The 7,796-nt window shown below is 43.2% G+C and overlaps 1 protein-coding gene across 2 annotated transcripts in view; it reads right to left on the minus strand.

Moving 5' to 3' along the window:
- Positions 1 to 7,526, minus strand: part of CREB1 (cAMP responsive element binding protein 1) — a 46,395-nt gene extending 38,869 nt beyond the window's left edge. Inside the window, exon 1 of one of the 2 annotated variants that reach the window (XM_072121050.1) lies at positions 7,349 to 7,526. The gene's annotated coding sequence lies outside the window, so the exon portion shown is untranslated. The remainder of the gene's footprint in view (positions 1 to 7,348) is intronic. The other variant, XM_072121049.1, reaches the window with a different exon arrangement.
- Between the last annotated feature and the right edge of the window lie 270 nt (positions 7,527 to 7,796).

A 7,796-nucleotide genomic window follows, 5' to 3' on the forward strand; every position in this document is an offset into this window, starting at 1 on the left:
GTCAGTGCCTGCCCCTCCACTCCCTCCCCCTCCCCCTTCAGCCCGGGAACAGGAGGAGAGTGAGAGGGAACTGCCGGAGCTTACAGCAGCCGGTGCCCGGTGAGTACAGAGGAGTGCAGCAGGAGCTGCTCTGTGTGTATTACACAGGCAGCAGGCAGGCAGCTTTGGGGCACTAAACAACTGTAGGTGCTTATTGTTTAGTGTCCCAAACTGCCCTGTATGACACATGTCTGTGGCCACATATATTCTGCCCCTGGTCCAGTTCTCCTGTCACTGTGCTATGCTGCCAGTGACCCTGGGGTGCGCTATACTGCCCTCACTGACAGCATGGCACAGGTGCCCAGAGCTCCAGACCAAGGGCAGTATATATATGTATATACGTATATGTGTGTGGCCACAGACATGTGTCATGTGGTGATTTGATGATAAATTCACCTGCCTGATTGCATGTAGATTTGCTGTTCAGTGCACCCACCCTCCACCCTACAACATACACATTACCCTACACACCCCATGCCGAATTCAACAATCCTTCATATTGCCACTGGATGGGGGTAGTGCTCCTCACTGGATGGGGGTAGTGCTCCTCACTGGATGGGGGTAGTGCTCCTCACTGGATGGGGGTAGTGCTCCTCACTGGATGGGGGTAGTGTTCCTCACTAGATGGGGGTAGTGTTCTCCGCTGTACTTGCTCCTGCTTTGTGATATAATTGGTGATGTTGGACTTTCTTTAGTGGTCTGTTTATTATCAGTATGGTGGTATGTATCTTGTTGTACTGGTAATGGTCATCATGTAGCAGTATTATATGTCCCTTATAGAGTGGTATGGTGTGATTTTAGGCTAAATAGACGTGTTGGCACTTTGCAATGATTACATGGACTTTGGTTTGGAGTTTGGGCACTCGGTCTCTAAAAGGTTCGCCATCACTGCCCTAGGGTGTCTGCACGATCCTATCATATACTGCCATACTACAGTATGGCAGTATATGGGGATTTTACTACTCATACATTACAATGTGCTGATAGCACATTGTAATGCATGGGTTAACCCAAAGTAGCCTCGGGTCTTCGTGAGACCCGAGGTTACCATGGCGACAGATCGCCGCTCCCCGATGACGTCATGGGGAGCGGCGATCCTCGAAAAGATGGCGGCGCCCACGCAATATGCAGCAAAGACTTACCGGCTATGGAGAGGGCTCAGCGCGTGAGCCCTCTCCATGCACCCGCGGCCGACCCGACGGGTCGTGAACGGGTTAAGGCTAGTTCCCCCAAATAAGACAACCTGCCAAACAAGTTAGAAGAATTAGTCCTCAACAACATGCTCACCACTATGGTGTACATAACGGCAGAGACAAGCTATAGCTGCAGTATTAAATCTGCCATATTTAATAGAAAGTAAATGCTGGCAATTTCTTAGGAACTTTGAAAGGATGATTGGTTGGTCAGTCTATGAGGGTGCGGTCACACGTGGCGTTAATGCATGTGTTTTTAAACGCATCACAACAGCTAAGAGCAGATTTACCTGATTGCATTTACAAAATGCATGTGTTACACAAGGTTTACATATTATGAGCAATGTAATCAGGTAAATCTCTTCTTCTCAGCTGTTGTAATGTGCTTCAAAACACATGCATTAATGTCACGTGTGAATGCACTCTCATAGTAGTCAAATTTAACAACCAATTAATCTTAGAAGCCAAGTGGGTCTTCCATCATCAGGACACAGATCTACTGTGTCAAAAGATCATCTTTGTAATCTATGTTACCTGACGACAACTAGAAAAAGATACTTTTTCATAAGGATTCACCAAATGTCATGCTTGTGCGTGTTATAAGACGGTACCAAACTCAGTTGGCCCATTAGGCCATCCAAAATTGGTGTAGAGCCAGCAAGTTCAAAAAAGAAAAAAACAATCTACAGAACGCTTTTACATTTAAAATAAACCATGACTACTCTTGATACTGTATTACTGTTGAGTCTCCACTATATCATTAAAAGGGCATTCCGATTTAATTTAATCTCTCTCATTAGATGCATTTCTTAAATTGTAAGCTATTAAAAATATTTTTTTTACCTGTGTGAAGATAATTTCCCATGAATTTAGCCATGTCCCTGAGACAAGATTTTTGTAAATAATACGACCACCTTGGCCGCACAAACAAATAGTTTTTGCATATAAACAGCTGGGAGTTGCTTAGTGTCCCACAGCCATCCTGTAATATTGAATACTGAATCCAGGTGGAAAGACCGAACTAAAAAGCGAATACCTGACCATGAAGGGAAAAGTGTGGTGGTGGTCGTATTGAAGGACAACACACCTGCATTTAAGGAAAATTATCGTCACCGAGGAACAGGATTTTAATAGCATGATATTGAAGAAATATAATATTATATATAACAGACAAATTAAATGAAAGTTTAATACTCCCTTAAAAAGACATGTCATCAGGTCTGTCACCTCTACCTGTTGGAGCAGCTCACAAGGATCCATCACAGCCTTTATCTAGTCAATTGATACATTAACCATTCTAAAATCATATTTTCTTTATTATGTAAATGAGGCTGGTCACATGAAGAGAAAAAGTGATGTCACCCGTTACCCCTCCCCTCTTATCCCCCTGCTCATGTCTTTGTGTAATGTATAGTAGAGCATTGCTAGTGTCTGTGCTTTATCTGCTGACATGCTGTGTTCTGCTATACACGTGTGAGACACAGACATGTTACACAAGTACCTGCCATGTTTCTAATGGCATTTTGGGTGCAGACACACGTCTCGTTTAAAAAGGGTATTCCCATCTGGGCATTCACGTTACCCCCTTAATTACGCAGGCTTTTTCAACTCATTTCTTGCTCTCCAACTTCAAAAAACCATAACTTTTTCATTTTCCAGTGATGTTATTTATTTTTCCATGCAGTGTACTGGGAAGCAGGAAAAAAAATTCCAAAAAACTTGTCTTATTTATTTTTTGGTTTGGTACAATCGCAGTGATAACAAATTTATACAGGTTTTATTGCGTTTCAATACATTTTCAAAAATTAAACGAATGTGCACGAAAAAGAAAATTTTTTTTGCCATCTTCGGACGCTAGTAACTTTTACATACTTTGGTGTACGGAGCTGTGTGATGTGTCATTTTTGGCTAAATGACCGGGCGTTTTCATTGCTATCATTTTGAGGATTGTGCAACATTTTGATCACTTTTTATAACATTTTTATGTCATGTACAAAGGTGTAAAAGTTGCATTTCGGACATTTGGGTGCCAGTTTTGGAGGTCACTGTCAGCAATAACCGTTTTTTTTTTATAACTAATGTGTTTGTGATTTTTACTGTTTATTATGTTTTACATCAGTTCTAGAGAAAGGAGGGGGATTTGAATTTTTAACCCCCCCCCACCACCACTATTTCTTAGACCCTCTAGAGTACATTAACCCTAGATGGTCAGATCGTTCCTACCATATACTTCAAAACTACTGTATTGCAGTATAAGGCGTTTTTGCATATGAGCCTGTGGCTAATCCCCTGATGACGCGACGACCTGAAGAAACATGGAGGCGCCCATGCGCTGCCACATTTTAAGTGCAGGCGGCAGAGAAAAGGTTAACCTCCACAAATGGTGCAAGCACCGACTGCGGGTAATAGCAGTGGGTCTTTGATGCAATATGCAGCAAAGCCCATCTCGGTATGAAGAGGGCTCAGCCCGTGAGCCCTCTTCATAGCTCTGCGGCAGATATATCCGTTGCAGAGCGTAAAGGGGTTAATTAATTCATTTGCAATATGTAAACATTTCTTCAATAGGATGTTATTAAAGAAAAATGTTCCTGTGTGAAGATAATTTCTCATTAATATAGCCATGTTGTCCCTTAGAAAGGAGATGGCTTCCTCAGATACGACCACCTCACATTTTGGCAGCGGTGGCCAGATATGCGCTGTTGAGCCCTGCCTGGCCACATGGATTCAATGTTCGTTATTACAAGACGGCTGGACCAGGAGTAAGTCCTCAGACATTTAATATTCAGAAACTTTTTGTTTCCTTGTGCTATCACTCCAGCAGAGGTGGCCGTAACCAAGGACACAGTCTCGTTTCTAAGGGACCATGTGACTACATTTATGAGAAATTTTCTTCACACAGGAACTTTTTTTAAATAACATCTAATTGAAGAAATTTATATATTTGGCAGATTAATGAAACTGAATGTGAATGTCCAGAAGAGAATACCCCTTTAACGCATGCGTTTAAAAAGGCATTGCAACAGTTGAAGGATTTGTCTAATTAAACAGCTGTTAACACTTGCGTTTACAAAACGCAAAACCGCTCGAGTTAACATTGTGTTAACACATACGTTAATGCAAGGTTGACACATGCGTGAACGGTTGTGATTTGTATATTCAAGTGTTAACAGCTGTTTAACTGCGCATGCGGCTGCACCCTTTATGAAATTATATTTGTGTGTTAGTTTAGGGGGTTAATTTGTCCTACAGGTTCTCTTTAAATACAGGAGTCCTTGTTGTACATTATTGTACAAAGCAGGCATACATTTGGGAAAGGCAAGTGGGGCATGGCAGTGAGTAAGGAGTTAAATCACAAATCCTGTCTCTTCCGTAATTGCATTACTACTACACGTAAAATAAATATCAAGTAACAAAAGCTGTGTGCTTGTACAAGTGTATACACAAGTTTTCAATGAAAACAAGAGCGGGATGTGTTTTATTTATCTGCGCTAGCTGGAATTTTCAAGACCTTATAAAAACCCTAAAGAAAATACAGTTTTTTTTTGGCAGAAAACATATCAGAGCTACAGAATACACACATCCTGCTTGTAAGTAACAGTCTGAGAGGAGAAAGAATCATGTGTGTGGAATTTCTGGAACACCTCTAATCCATGTAATTTGGAGAACGTCATACTTTCAACCCACAAAAATACTTCTCCCGCCTAAAAGGAAGTAATACACAGATACAGAAATAAAACCAGAACTTGGGTTGTTTTGAACTTTATTTTGATTTAACTAAAACTATTATATTAGAAAAACTATAGACGGGAAAGTAAATAAATAATAAGGCGCAAAAAGCCCAATTAAAAGTATGTAAAAGAAAAGCTGCTAGAACCTAGTAACCTGTCAGAATTTAACGTTTATTTTTCTGCTTTAGCACTGTGAAAACTGCTTTGTGATTGTGTTGCCCATAGGATCCAGTTTCTCTTTCACTTTTGGTCAGGCAATTGCTAGAGCACCGTTGTATACGTTTCAATTACATGGATTATAGCAGCTCTAGGTTAAAAAGATCTAAAAATATAACAACAATTATCACACTATTAAGGGAGGGGTGAGCCTTTGCTCTCTTTACTTCTAAGTGGATGCATAAAGACATCTTGGGATATTTTGTTTATGATTAATGCTTTTTTTTTTCATTCAGTGCAGTAAACATAAGTGTGGAAACCATTGTTGGAAATCCATTGTTTTCAATTGGAGAACAGGGTAAATACTGAAAATGCACACAAACATACTGCATGTCAAGATATCCACACAACAAATACAAAGATGTTTCTGATGCATACATTTTGGCTGTGAAAGTAGTTTAGCGTAATGATAGGAAATATTTGGCGCACCAGTTTGAGCCAGGTAATGCATAGAAGGACCTCAAACTCTCCGATTCACAACACATGCACACCAAGCAAAAAAGATATGTGGAGGTAAAGCTGTCAGCTCAATGTTGACAACTCAAGTGTACCGACAGCCTTAGGCTACCAGCACATGAACCAAGAAGGCTCAGTTCTTCGTACGGGCATTGCTTTTCTGCTGCTTTACCAGCCCACACACATTGGACCTTGTGTACACGGTCATAGAGATACATGGGGCTGTGTGCTACTTGTTGAATGAACAGTGGTCCAAAACATGTTCATGTGCAGGAAGCCGTTCAAAGATGAGAGAATATATTCAACAACTAGGACACTGCATACACGAAGTGATCAGCTGACCTGAACCTCCCTAACTTCAACATCCATAATTCAACATTTATGACCAAGCAATAAGTCTATTTAATGATTAATAATCAAATATATTGAAAGAAGGAAATAAAAACTAAGATAACTTACAAAAGGTACAATTATAGAGGTGTCAAGCTTGTGTTTTGGAGAGGTGAAACCATCCCTTACTCAGGGCTCAAGCACACAGCAAGTCTATGGGGCAGAAGTATGTATTACAATTAAAGAATATTTGTCTGTTCTGCTTTTTTTTCTTTGATATAACAAATGCTATACTTGTGTTCCTTCTTCTTTGGATCCCTTGTCCAGTGTTCTCTCTGTAGAGAACAACAAATGGAACACTCAAAAAACTGGCTGATGAATATTTATGCTCTGATCATGGATATACTGATCCGTTTTTCACAGATGAAAAATAAACTGATGTGCGAAAGTAGCCCAAAGATTGCCTTTATTAATTTCTCAGTCTACACAATCTAAGGGGCAAGCACTGTCAGCTGTAACCTGTGGGAGATCTGACACTGTCGCACAAGAATCGCACACCAGAAACGGACGCGGCAGTGCAAGGTATTTATTGATGTCTATGGGAGGCAGCTCTATAGCCACAAGCACAAGGCTGAACATGTGTAACATCTGACATGTGTTCTTTCTATACAGCAGATGACATCACTGACACTTGGAGAAGGGCAGATCACCAGGGACAGATTCTAGTGAATTCTGATTTTACATTCTGATCGTACAACACAAAAAAAAGCAAAAATGCAAAACCAGAAATGACCAAACCTTGCCCTGGCAATAGTGCAGGGGCTGACACTCACTACATGTTCCCGGGGCTGGCGGCATGTACATGGCGGGAGAGCAGGGCACACACGGGCTCTGAGGAATGACAGAAGCTGCACAAAATTCTACAACCGCATGAAAAAAAAAAAACACCTAGCAGCCCCTCTGCCTGCACCGCACGGAGGGGCAGACGCCTGGCAGGGGCTCTCCTCCATATGCGGGGGGCTCCGGCCTGGCTTTCCCCCGCTTCCAGTGACCCCCATGTCTGCCGCGTCCACCCCCGGCTCAGGGCGCCAGCGCCGGCTGCCTCACAGCGGCCGCCATTATCCTTTGTTTCGCGGCTTTCCCTCCCTGGGTCTCCTCCTGAGGCCGGCGCGGCGGGAGCCCCGTGTTAGCGCTCTGCACGCTCAGCCATGGACACGTAACGCATCGGAGCAGCTAAATAGTGAAAATGACAAATGTGGGGAAATTGCTCGCTCCAAGCCCCGAGCCCAGTGTGAGTGCGCCCCTGAGTGTGAGGGGAGAGCCCGGTGCTGCGGCCTGCTCCATGTCTCTCCTCCAGCCTCTCCCTCTCCTCCTCCTTCCTCTTACCGGGTTACACTGCCTCTCCTCCGTCACTGCTTTCGTTCGCGGCTGGGATCTCGCTGGGCTTTTTTTATTCTCTTCCCCACCACGTAACACACCGCGTCAAACTACACCTCCGCCGCGTCACTGTGCTGCTCGCTCCTCTCTCTCCTTCCTCTGCTGTTGGGCGGTTTCTTTTTTTTTTTTTTTTTTTTTCCTCTATTTTTTTTTCCCTCTCAGTTTAGATCGGGCGCGGCATAGCGCGGCGGGCTGTAATCTGACAGGACGCTAGCCCTGTCTCAGCAGCGCCCACAGCCAATCACCGAGGAGGGGCGGGGTTTAGGTTGCCTCTTTGCGCATGCGGCTCGGATTAGAGGGGGCCGGAAGTAGAGCAATGTTGGAGCTTTTAGCTCGCAGTCTCTGAGGGATTTATGTCGCCATGATCTCGGCTTCTTGTGGTGTTTGCCGCTTGTAC

The sequence above is a fragment of the Engystomops pustulosus genome, chromosome 8 (assembly GCF_040894005.1).
Source record: "Engystomops pustulosus chromosome 8, aEngPut4.maternal, whole genome shotgun sequence".
Classification (NCBI taxonomy): Eukaryota; Metazoa; Chordata; class Amphibia; order Anura; family Leptodactylidae; genus Engystomops; species Engystomops pustulosus.